General features: G+C 41.8%; 1 pseudogene; it reads right to left on the reverse strand.

Moving 5' to 3' along the window:
• Window positions 1-3,573: 3,573 nt before the first annotated feature.
• On the reverse strand, window positions 3,574-5,797 carry LOC131483116 (radixin-like; annotated as a pseudogene).
• Between the last annotated feature and the right edge of the window lie 7,423 nt (window positions 5,798-13,220).

The raw sequence follows: 13,220 nt of genomic DNA on the forward strand, positions 1-13,220 counted from the left end.
ACTCCTGCTGGTGAGCATGCTAGACCAGACTGGGCTGCAGCACCCATTGGCACATGTGTGAGCAAGTTCTAGACTTAGACTGGACAGGATCAGACCATAGCACACAATGGCATGAGTTTGAGCCAGGATGGGATGTAGATCAGTCCAAGTTAGACTACAACACCAGTCAGTTCACATGAGTAGTGGTGAGTCATGGTATGCTGGGGTGCTGCACCCACTGTCAAGAGCTGAGAATGGGGGGTGGGCCAGGCTAAGCCAGGCTGTAGCACCTGCTGGCAAATGTAACGGTTGGGGGCAAGTCAGCTCAGACTAGGCTACAGCATCTGATGACACATGCAAGGTGTGGGTATCTGAGTGGGCCTAATAGGAGAATTTCAACTGGATTGCTACCTTCGCTGGTGAACATGAGAGCTGGGACTGGGTGTGAGCCAGTCTGGGGGCAGGCCAGGTTGGACAAGGCAGCTATACCATTGGCATGCACAAAAGCTAGAATAGGTGTGGCCACAGCACAAACTGGCAAGTGTTGGTTCATATGAGCTATGGTGCTGATGCAGAACTGACTGGGCAGCTGTATTCATTTGTATGTTTGTTGGCTGGTACAGATGCTGGACTGGACCTGACCCTACACTGGCTGGTACACATAAGAGTCAAATCTGATGTCACCCCAGGTGACGTTTCTTGGAGGACTCCCTGAATGGACCCAGACTGAGACCCTGGCTACAGGGAGAATTACAGAATATATAGTCCAACCTTGGAGTGAATGTGTCAGGCCTGGGCCCTCTCTGTTGCTGAAGCCTGTGAAGTGGACAACATGTCCAGATGCACTCAGAAGACACAACAGCCAGCTGACCAGGCTCCTCAGTATCACACTAAACCCATATGGAACTTCACCTCTTGACTCCATGGAGAACAGTGAAATTAACCAATAACTGCCCAGCTCCTTGCTCTATACTTTGCAGCAAATATGCTGCAATCCCTCCATGTCAGTGATGGGCATATTTTGTGTTTGACAAAAAAATCCGGATTTGGGGTTCTGTTACAGTACTACCCCCCAGTTTGGGGGATTGTTCTTCAACAGGCATAGGGGTGGGACTTGAACCCAGGCAAACCTCCCGCAGTGCTTCAATCACTATGAAAATCGCCGCACCTTAGTTTTTTTTTCTATTTTGATATGAATGCCAGAGAGATGGAGACAGCAGAGATCCGCCATCTTCTTTGTCACCGCTCTAAAAGGCCTACGTCTAGGACTGAGTTAGGTCAGAGCCAGGAGCCAAGAATTCATTCCAGGGTTCGTGTGTGGTTGGCACAGATGCAAGGGTGCACATTTGCAAGACATGGACTTGGAGAAGAGCCAGGACTCCTCCTTAGGCACAATTGCAGTGATCCCAAATGACAGCTTAACAGCTGGGCCAGATTACTTTTGCTTTTCCTAGTGAAACTTTTCTAGCAGAGGCAAAACTTACTTTATTTTGACAAAAAACATTGAACAATCTCACAAATGAAAGGATGCAGCCAACAGTAGCATTGAATATATTATTTAAAAGCATGCTTTGGGGAGTTGGGGCAGTGGTATAGCAAATTAGTTCTCCATCTGCAGCTCCAGGATCCTACTTAAGAACCAGTTTGAGTCCTTGGCTGCTATACATCTGATCCAACTGCCTGCTTATATCCTGGGACAGCAGGGAGGATGGCCAAAGTCCTTGTGCCCCTGCACCCACATAGGAGAAATGAAAGGGACATGGGGCTCCAGGTTAGCTCAGTTTGGGCCATTACAGTGACTTGGGGAGTCAATTAGTGGCTGAAGGATTTTCCTGTCTCTCCTTTTTCGTTTCTTTTCTTTCTTTTTTTTTTTTTTTTGAGTTTTTCTCACTTTATTGTTAACCCATGAATATTATCCAAAATTAGAGATGTAATTTAATTGTACAACACAAAATTATGCTAATGGTAAAAGCCTACTGGAATTTACCAGATATTCATTAGTGTATTTTTACAATGCTATAAACATGTTTTCAACTGCTAATGATAAAAATTATAATTGATTTTGTAATTACTAAGAAAACCAAATGGCTTAGAAAAATCCATACAGCTTTTAAAATGGATTACATCCATTTTAATTCTAATCTACAAATAGATTATAAACAGCAAATATAACTGGTAATTTTTCAACACTGAATCAAACTGGTGTAGCAATGGTAGTGCACACAATCAGGGAAACAAGACAAGTGCAAGTCCAGGTTTTCACCTATTATGGCAATGTTGAATGTTCTGGAATGTGGAACTTAAGTTTAAAGTCTGAACAGTGGAATCCACTATCCATCCCCCTGATGTACTACTGATAAAAATATTCTATGGTTTTAAATCATGTCGGACCACCACTATACAACAGTCACTTTAAGTTAACCAGTTATCTTTTGTCTTGTAGAGTCAAAAATATATATTAAATGCAGCTTTCCTTTTCATGTCTGCCCAGATTCTTTTAAAGTCAGCAAAATAAAGAACAAGACTTTTTTTTAGACACAATGTCAATCTACTATGCATGAAAAAATGTTTAATAAAATGGCAATTTTAACAGATAAATGTGCATAATACCAATGGAAAAGTGGCTGAACCACACAGAGAAAACAAGGCTCTCTGTAACTTCAAATCTAGGAACCTTACCAAGGGAAAAAAAATCAATATTTTTCTTTAATTGGAAGAATATCTTCAGTAAGACATAATTGAAATTAATCTACAAGTTTCTAAAATATGAACTAAGATTTGCTTTTGAAAAAAAAGTGATTTAGAAATCAAAATCAAGTATGATTATGTAACTGACACCAAAAAATGAATGTTCTTATACTACAAAGGTAATTTCTCCCAGACACTCACATACAGCACACATTACTGCTCCAGGAGGACAGTACACCAGTGAAAGCTTTTAACTTTAATACAAATCAGAGTCCCGCAGTTCAACTCAACAAGGGCAATTAATTTAGCACTCAGGTACTCTGAAAGAAAATGATCTTCACGATTGAGACTATCACTGTGCAGTATGGACAGACAGTTTACACACTCCATGTTTGATGAAGCCAGTCAGCACAGGTGTAACAGTGAGGTAGTAGCCCTGTTCCCTTCCTGGTTTGGGGGTTTCCACATGGTGCCTCTCAAGAAAAGTAGAGGGTTTTTGTCTTAGTGAACAACATAAACTACCAGCAAGTGTATTTGTTTTTTCATTAACAATTTTCTAAGAAAATCAAATGTTTTTTCATGGCTTTTTTCTTTAATTCTCCAGAAACTGTCCTAAAGAACCTGTTGTCTACACTTCTGAAGCAGCAGGCAAGGAAAACCATGAGGGAACTACAGGAAGCAAATGCCAATTGGTTCTGCTGTTAGATGATGGTAATTAAGCAAATATCCAAGACTGCAAACTAGCTGCACACTACAGTATTACAATCCACAGCCATCACCTATACAATGGTCAGACTGCACTCTACTACCATCATTTTAAACATTGCCAACGATCTGTATCATGGCAGAATTCTAGCTGTGGATGTGGCAGAATATGAGAAGGGCACACTGAAAAATATGAGAATGGAAATGCATGCAGGTTAAAAATACAGAAGGGGCGAGAGAAAACAGTGCTTTACGTAAACACCATTATGCTTTAAAATGTACAAAATGTTCAAACCACACACACATTCAGACGTGATAATTAGTGTTAATTTAACAGGAAAAAAAATGGAAAATGGAAAATATGAAAGGAGGCAACAAATCACTGTTCTCCACTCCCTGCCCTGAAAGAAAACCAACCATGACACCACACTGCCTTAATGCTGAAGAGCTCCCCTTCAATTTGTTAGCCACCACAGTCAAACTGGTATTAATTGCTTTGGCAAGGTGGGATGCATTCCATCACATCTGCAAAGGCCTGCTTTTCTCTGATGGTGGTTCAGCTTATGAGGAACATGTATGCAAACGAGCAGCTCTCACATTGCTTCAAACTCATCAATACGCTGCTTTGTATTGCCTTGTCGAATCTGTCACAGAGTCTTGTAATTGTCATGGCCTGCTTTAACGTTCTTGGCATGAAGAAAATCATTGTGTGTTTTCTTAGTTTCATCTCTGGCTTGGGCTAATTCTGAACTTAATGCCTGGAGCTGCTTTTTAACACGCTCCTTTTTCTATGTTTCTGTTACACGTTCTTCCTCACTTCTGTGGTTCATTACCCCTTCTCTAGATAATTCAGCACTAGCCTCAGCATTATTCTCATCGTGTTCATCATGTTTATTTTCCATTGGAGCAATGACCGGTGGTGGTGGAGGTGAAGGGGGCACTGACATCACAGTTTTTAACTCTTCTTTAGTTTTCTCCAAGTCTTCTTGGGCTGCAAAAGCTTTGTGCTGCCACTCAGTTGCTTCCTCTTCCTTTTTCTTCTTGGCTTCTTCTAGAAGTGCAGTCTTGGCAGTGAATTCAGCAAGTTCTGCTGTTAGCTGTTCCTGATTCTTCATCTGGTCAGCAGCTTGTTTTTGCTATGGCTGACTTGGCCTCTTCAGCAGCTCGATGCTTCTTGTCAAGGCATTCTGCTTCTTCTTTTGCTCGCTTTCGTTCCTGGTCCAGTTCTAGAGCTTTTCGAGTCTGTTCTTCTAGTTCTTTTTGGGCTTTCAGTGTTTGTTCTTCAATTTGCCTTAGACATTCCATTAGTTCCTCTTTCTCATGTTCTATCCTTTTTCTTTTTCTGCTATTTCTCTTTTCTTCTTTTCATTCTCTAACTGTGCCCTTTCCAGCTGCTTCTGGTGTTTCTCCTCTCTAGCCTGAGCCTTCATCTGCTGCACTTCAATCGTGTCGGGCTTCCGTCTGCGCATATGCAGCTCATGGTTTCCCCTACATAAGGCCAAAATCTGCTTATTGATTCTCAAACGAGGTGCATAAAAAACAAAATAAGGTGCCTTTTTGTCAATTGGCTTTATAACAAATTTTTTGTCATTAAATGAAATATTTCTGATTTCACTCCAGGGAAAACCAATTTTAGGTGTTAACTTGTCATCATGCTCATAAATATTTAGACCCAGAGCATTAACACCTAGCCAGAGTTCAGTTCCCTTTTTATTTTTTATTTCAAAATAATTTACTGCATACATTTCCAGATCTTGTGCAATCTTCAGGTATTCCATCATAGAATCATCCCTCAGCATTCCTCGATGTTCTTCATGCCAGTTCTGTATTCTTTCCTCCCACTGTTCTTTTGTCAGTTTGTGTTGTTCCAAAACCCATTGAGGCAGGAGTCTGTCATTAGCCAGGTAGCCCGGTTTTGAATCTCTTTATTATAATCTCCATACTTGGCCTGAACAGCATAGGAAGCCAGAAGAACTGCAGTTTCTGGTGGACAATAGATCTCATCGTTTAAGATGGCTTCTTTAATTTGCAAGAAGAAAAGTCTCTGGGTTATTTCTTGAATTAGTTCCTCAGAAACATCTTCAGGGAAGAATTTAGCTCTAAATTTGAACTGTAATGCATTTTCTTTTTTAACATCTTGCTGGGTAACCTTTTTTATTTAGTTTAAGCCATGTAGAATAACCTTTGCTGTCTACATACTGCATCCCTAAAAACCAGACTTCACGCAAACCAACTGTCTTCACCACCTGATCAAAAAGTTGTTTGCCAGTTGTATTTGGCTGGATGGCAAATTCCAGCTCAGCATCCATCGTCGCTACTCTTACATTGATTGGTTTCGGCATTTTTCTTTCCTTTTTGTTACCATCTTTAACAATTCTTCACTTCTGTGAATTCTATTATCACCTCCCTCCAAGAGGCAATGACTCCCAGCGTGCGGAGTGGGCACTGCGCAGCGGTGCCCGGCAGCGCCGCTATGGCCTAGAAGCAGAGGCAGCAGTGTGAGTGCTGGGCCGTGGAAGACAAAGAGGTGCCGCCATCTCCACCGCCACCAGCACCACCCTCTCCTATAAAAATCTGCCTTTCACATAAAAATGAATCTTTTAACTGACAGTATTTGCTACCATTTTTTTTAAAGTGTGATTTTAACACAGGAAGGTAAGAATTTGGAAGATCATATAGTTCAAGTGTGAATAATATATCTAAGCTTGACATAATGTGGATTTTAACACCTATGTTTTTTTTATAATGTATTTTATTGTGTTGTTGTTGACAATCTTTACATAGTTAATTACAGTTAAAGAAAGAAAAAGAAAAAACAAAAGGTTCAGGGGGATAGGGAAGTGGGTAATACCACTATGTCCATATTGTTTCCATCTTGTATCTGAGGTAAAGGGGGATATTGAGGGAGAAGCCCCACGCGGTTTCCCGCCCATCCCGAGTCCTGGATGTGGGGCATGCTCTGAGATATGTGCTCGAGTGGTGTCAATAGTTCTCCAGTTATGAATCGCTGCCAGTTTCGCTCGATGAGGTCGTCCACTGATTGATATGGTCCATCATAAAGTCTCTGTTTGCTCTATTTTTCACTGCCAACACATAGCTGAGATGAATGATTGATCTGCTCTGTCTTCTGTCTTTTCTTGATTAGAGTTCTGAGTCCAGCAGTTCGATTGGGGAGATCTCCAAAGAAACTTTGAGGTATTCCCAGACTAGTTTCTTGCATGTTCTAGCAAGTACAGGGCCCGGCACAGTCCATCACCCAGATCAGCTGGTGGTTTCAATTGCTGGGTTGGTTCTGTTTTCAGTCCCGAGCTGCACTGGAACCAATGGGTGCTGCAGTCCAGTCTGGTTCTGCCCAGCACGTACTCGGCCCTCACACTAACCAGTGGGAGCTGCAGCCTAGTTGGGGTGACCCACGATAACCCACACCAGGCCCGCCCCCTACGCTGGTTTGCCAGTATGTGTAGCAGAAGACCAATCTGTCCCCCATCCCATTTGGCTCTGGCACTTGTCAATGGGTATTAAAGCTTAGTTCTATCTAACCAACTCAACCATCCAGCCCTCACGGGTGTTGTTGAGTGCCTCTCTATCTAGCCATCCCAGCCCCCGTCCTAGTTTTCATGCCCTCCCACGGGACTAGTGACCCAAGAAGGGGGAACCCACTTTTTCCCTCCCAGGTCTCTCTCAGTCCTGGTTTATGCACTCTTTAGGTGGTTCTGTGGTTTGACTTGACAGAATTAGTCCCCAGTGCCAGCTTCTGCGGCTATGCCCAAACATCCCTCACCCACTCTAATTTATGCTTGCACCCGCAGGAATAATCAGCCCAGCCTGGCTTTTCCCTGATCTATTCCACATGCAGTGCACAGGTGTTGTAGCCTTGCATAGTCTAGTCTGTCTCTATCCCAGCCCACGCTCTCCAGTGGGAGTAGCTGTCTGGCGAGGGAACCAGCCCCTTAATCCCCCTGCTAGTTCTGCCCCTCCCTTCCTTCTTGGATCTCACGTGTGCTGGTTGGGTGCTGCATTCATATCCGGTACAGGCAACCACGCCCTGGCATTCCATAATGTGTACTGGTTTTGTCGCGACCAAACCCGGCTCAACCCACACTCTGATCTGGTGATCGGATTTGCCAGTGGGTGATATGGACTGATTCAGCCCGGTCTGCTCCTGACCCATGCTGAATGTGTGCCAGTGGAAAACTTTCCATGGCCTATTCTGGACTGTTTCCTATCATGCTTCTTGCGCTTACCTGCAGGGACTGTGTCCTGCTAGAGGAGTTGCCCAGGCTCTGTGGGGGGTGCCCCTGCCGGGTCGGACCCAATGCTGGGGGCTCACGCCAAACACCTATGTTTTTGAAGACATCTATAACCACTCTGGAGCTTAGAGGGAAGTGTGTGTTACCAGTCAAGGCATAAGCACAGAGAGCTGCTCACGCTCCAGTGCAGCACAGCCAGCAACCCCTGTGATGTTCTGGAATGTTGTGTATTGTCTCACATTGTTTTGGTCTGACATTGTCTGGATGTGTGTTGGGATTTCTTCCTCCAAGTACTTCTACAACTTTTTTTTTTGAAATTACTTATTATTTTTGCTTCATTAATTACCTTGTATTATGTGACACAGTTGCATAGGTACTTGGGTTCTCCCCACCCCTCCTCAAACCCTCCCACCATGGTGGATTCCTCCACCTTGTTGCATAACCACAGCTCAAGTTCAGTTGAGATTCCTCCATTGCAAGCGTATACCAAACAGAGTCCAGCAACTTATTGTCTAGTCAAGTTCAACGGCTTCTTAGGTATACCCTCTCTGGTCTGAAGACAGAGCCAGCAGAGTATCATCCCACTCAATTGAAAGCTCCAACATACCATCAGCAAAAATTTACATCATTATGGAATTAATTGACATAGTAATGAGTAACCAACATGTTAAAAGTAAATGCGAGTTCCCAGCCACCTTCTGTGACCACCTCACCTACACTTCAATTTTAGTTTATACACAACATATAACATTCATAACATAACATGTTGTACATGACATCATATCATCTTTTTTTAAAATTTTTTTTATTTATTATTTTTACTTCATTAATTACATTGTAATATGAGACACAGTTACATAGGTACTGGGATTCTCCCCATCCCTCCCCAAACCCTCCCACCATGGTGGATTCCTCCACTTGTTGCATAGCCACAGCTCAAGTTCAGTTGAGATTCCCCCATTGCAAGCGTATACCAAACATAGAGTCCAGCATCTTATTGTCCAGTCAAGTTCAACAGCTTCTTAGGTATACCCTCTCTGGTCTGAAGACAGAGCCAGCAGAGTATCATCCCACTCAATTGAAAGCTCCAACATACCATCAGCAAAAATTTACATCATTATGGAATTAATTGACATAGAAATGAGTAACCAATATGTTAAAAGTAAATGCGAGTTCCCAGCCACCTTCTGTGACCACCTCACCTACACTTCAATTTTAGTTTATACACAACATATAACATTCATAACATAACATGTTGTACATGACATCATATCATCTTTTTTTAAAATTTTTTTTATTTATTATTTTTACTTCATTAATTACATTGTAATATGAGACACAGTTACATAGGTACTTGGGTTCTCCCCATCCCTCCCCAAACCCTCCCACCATGGTGGATTCCTCCACTTGTTGCATAGCCACAGCTCAAGTTCAGTTGAGATTCCCCCATTGCAAGCGTATACCAAACATAGAGTCCAGCATCTTATTGTCCAGTCAAGTTCAACAGCTTCTTAGGTATACCCTCTCTGGTCTGAAGACAGAGCCAGCAGAGTATCATCCCAGTCAATTGAAAGCTCCAACATACCATCAGCAAAAATTTACATCATTATGGAATTAATTGACATAGAAATGAGTAACCAATATGTTAAAAGTAAATGCGAGTTCCCAGCCACCTTCTGTGACCACCTCACCTACACTTCAATTTTAGTTTATACACAACATATAACATTCAAACCATAACATATTATACATAACATCATATCATCTTAAATTAAGGCAAACATGTGGTATTTAACCTTTTGGGATTGGCTCATTTCCCTTAGCATTATGGTTTCCAGTTTGGCCCATTTGGCCACAAAGAACTGCATTTTGTTTTTTTTAATACCTGAGTAGTATTCCATGGAGTAGATGAACCATAGCTTTCCTATCCAATCCTCTGTTGATGGGCATTTTGGTTGCTTCCATGTTTTTGCAATTACTGATTGTGCTGCTATGAGCATAGGAGTGCATGTTGGTTTCTCATAAAACAATTGTTCTGGATATATTCCTAGGAGTGCTATTGCTGGATCATACGGTATGTTGAATTTGAGTTGTTTGAATGTTCTCCATACTGATTTCCATAGAGGCTGTACCAGCCTGCAGCCCCAACAGCAGTGGAGTAGGGATCCCTTTTCCCCGCAACCTCACCAACAAGTGTTGTTGGTGCTTTCATTCATGTGGACCAGTCTTACTGGCATTAGGTGGTACCTCATTGATGTTTTAATTTGGATTTCCCTTATTGCCAGGGAACTTGAGCATTTTTTCATATGTTTATTTTCCATTTGGGTTTGTTCCTTTGTGAAGTGTTTGCCCATTTCCCATGCCCATTTCTTGAGTGGCTTGTTTGTTTTGACATTTTGGTTGTTTTGTAGCTCTTTGTATATTCTGGAGATCAGCCCTCTATCACCTATGTCGTGTCCGAAGATCTTCTCCCATTCTGTGGGTTGCCTTTTTACTTTGTTGATTGTTTCTCTAGCTGTACAGAAGCTTCTTAGTTTGATGAGGTCCCAATTGTTTATTTTGGTCTTGATTTCTACTGCATTTGGAGTCTTTTTTAGGAAGTGAGGGCCTACCCCTAAGTGTTGCAGTGTGTTTCCAACATTTTCTTCCAACAGTTTGAAGGTTTCTGGATATAGGTTTAGATCTGTTATCCGTTTAGATCTGATCTTAGTGTATGGTGAGAGATGTGGGTCTATTTTTTTTGTTTCTGCAGGCTATCAACCAGTTGTCCCAACAGCATTTATTGAACAGACCTTCCCATTTGCCTGGATTGTCGTTTGTCTTTTTGTCAAAGATTATTTGGCTGTATCTGTGTGGGTTTCCTTCTGGTGTTTCTATTCTGCTCCATTGATCTTCCTCTCTATCTTTGTGCCAGTACCACGCTGTTTTGATAACCACTGCCCTATAGTATGTCCAGAGGTCCGGAACTGTGATTCCCCCTGCTAACTTCCTGTTCTTCAGGATGGTTCTAGCTATCCGTGGTTTTTTGTGCTTCCAGATGAACCTTTGGATCATTGTTTCCACTTCCATGAAGAATGTTTTGGGCAATTTGATTGGGATTGCTTTGAATGTATATATTGTATAGACATTTTAATGATATTGGTTTTACCTATCCAGGAGCATGAGATGTTACTCCATCTTTTGTGGTCTTGTTCAATTTCTTTTTTAAGTAGTTTGTAGTTTTCTTCAAATAAGTCTCCTACATTTTTGGTTAGATTTATTCCCAGATATTTCATACTTTTCTCTGTTATTTTGAATGGTATCTTGCTGGTTAAGTCTTTTTCCATCTTGGGGCTGTTCGCATACACTATGGCTGTTGATTTTTTTTCATTAATTTTGTACCCTGCCACTCTACCAAACTCTCGTACAAGTTCTAGCAGTCTCTGTATTGAGTTCCTTGGCTCTTCTACATAAAGTTCTGCATATAGTGAGAGTTTGACTTCTTCATTTCCCATTTGGATTCCTCTGATTTCTTTTTCTTGTCTTATGGCCTCAGCAAGTACCTCTAGAACTATGTTGACTATTCAACTTCTACATCTTTAAAAGCATCACAGCCTATTGTAGCTCCACCCAATCAAACCGCTGAATGCTAGATACTATTGTAATACGAGTTTTACTTAAACATTATGTGGAAAAGTAAATAGATTGCTTGGGGCATTTCAGGAATTGAGAGCTTCTCCACTGTTACTGAAGAGCACTAGCCAGGGCACCCACATTTATCAGAGTGGGTCACACACCCATATTCCATATCAGTGCCTGAGTTCAAGTTTCAATTATGTTTCTGATCCAACAATCTGTTCATGCACAAACAAGGGAGGCTTCAAACCTGAGAGAAAGATCCAGAATAAATTTCTAATTTCCAATTTGACCCGGCACAGTTTCTGCAGGTACACTCTCTTTCTCTCTTTGTGTGTTGTGTCTTTCTGTGTTTCTCTCTCTTTCATTTTTAAATAAAATAATTTTGAAGAAGAGAAATGTTCTGAAGAAGTAATAGAAATTCTCTTCCAAATCATCTGGGTCATGGTCAGGTGCCTTTTCCTCCCTATGGAAGCAACCCAAAGTCATTCAGAGGCTGCAATGTTACGTCCTTGGCTCAACACTGAAAAACGTATGTGTTTGCATTTACGGTAAGTTCAGCCCCTGATGCAGCAGGCATAGGGAGCTTCTGGAGTGGCTAGTGTTTAGGGTCCAAATACAGTTTAGTGGTTTTAGGCTGCCCTCTGCTGGCCATCTAGTGGAACCCATATGCTTTTGGTGATACTGGCAAACTAATCTTAGGATACCATGTGCAGTCCTCAGCAGCATGGCCTAGTGGCTAAGGTCCTCGCCTTGATCCCATGTGGCCGCTGGTTCTAATCCTGGCAGCTCCACTTCTTCTCTATCTCTCCTCCTCTCAGTATATCTGACTTGGTAATAAAAATAAAATAAATCTTAAAAAGAAAAGAAAAAATACCATGTGCAATTTTCCATTTTGGTATTGTAAAGCCACAGGAAAGAAATCTTTATAACCTGTTTCAGCTGCATTCACCACTTTTTGTATGTTGCAATTTCGTTTTCAATCTTGTCATCATATTTTCTAATTTCCGATGTGATTTTTGTCCCTATAGCTATCTAGTTAGGAGTATGATACCATTTTCCACATATTTGTGACATTCTGAAATGTTCCTCTACTCCTGTATACTCTGATTAAATTCGTTATCATCAGAGAACTTTCTTTGTTTTGTGTTTATCCTTTCAAATTTTCTTTGCGCTCTTGTGTAACCTAGAGAGAGGTCTTCTGCAGAGAATGGTACATGTGCACACGACTAGAACACATTTTCTCTTCAAGTGCTTAGTCAAGTTGTTTGATGATGCTACTCATGTCATCTGCAGCCCTTCCAATATTTTGCTAATCTGTCTGTCCAGTAATGAAAGTGACATACTTATGTCCTTAAACATGGTCAGCATCAATCTACTTTTCCCTTTGATTTTATTGAACGTTGGCTGTGTAAGTGTGTGTGTTTATGTGCAGTTGAAAGGTTATTTTAGGGGCCTGGCGCCGTGGCCTAGCGGCTAAAGTCCTAGCCTTGAGAGCCCCGGGATCCCATATGGGCGCCAGTTCTAAACCCGACAGCTCCACTTCCCATCCAGCTCCCTGCTTGTGGCCTGGGAAAGCAGTCGAGGACGGCCCAAAGCTTTGGGACCCTGCACCCGCATGGGAGACCTGGAAGGTTCCTGGTTCCAGGCATCAGTTCGGCGCACACCAGCCCGTTGTGGCTCACTTGGGGAGTGAATCATCGGACAGAAGATCTTCCTCTCTGTTTCTCCTCCTCTCTGTATATCCGGCTTTACAATAATAATAAAAAAAAAAACCTTTAAAAAAAAAAAGAAAGGTTATTTTAATTGACTGACCCTAAAATGTCCCTACTCATCTGTAGCAACACTTTTTGTCCTGGAGTTTATTCTATCCCTTATAGGAGTGGCCACACACTGTATGCAGCTCTTTTGTAATGATTTCACATGGTATATCTGTTTGTCAGCCTTAATTTTCAGTACTTCTTTATCTTTGGATGACTTCCT

The sequence above is a fragment of the Ochotona princeps genome, chromosome 23 (genome assembly GCF_030435755.1).
Source record: "Ochotona princeps isolate mOchPri1 chromosome 23, mOchPri1.hap1, whole genome shotgun sequence".
NCBI lineage: Eukaryota > Metazoa > Chordata > Mammalia > Lagomorpha > Ochotonidae > Ochotona > Ochotona princeps.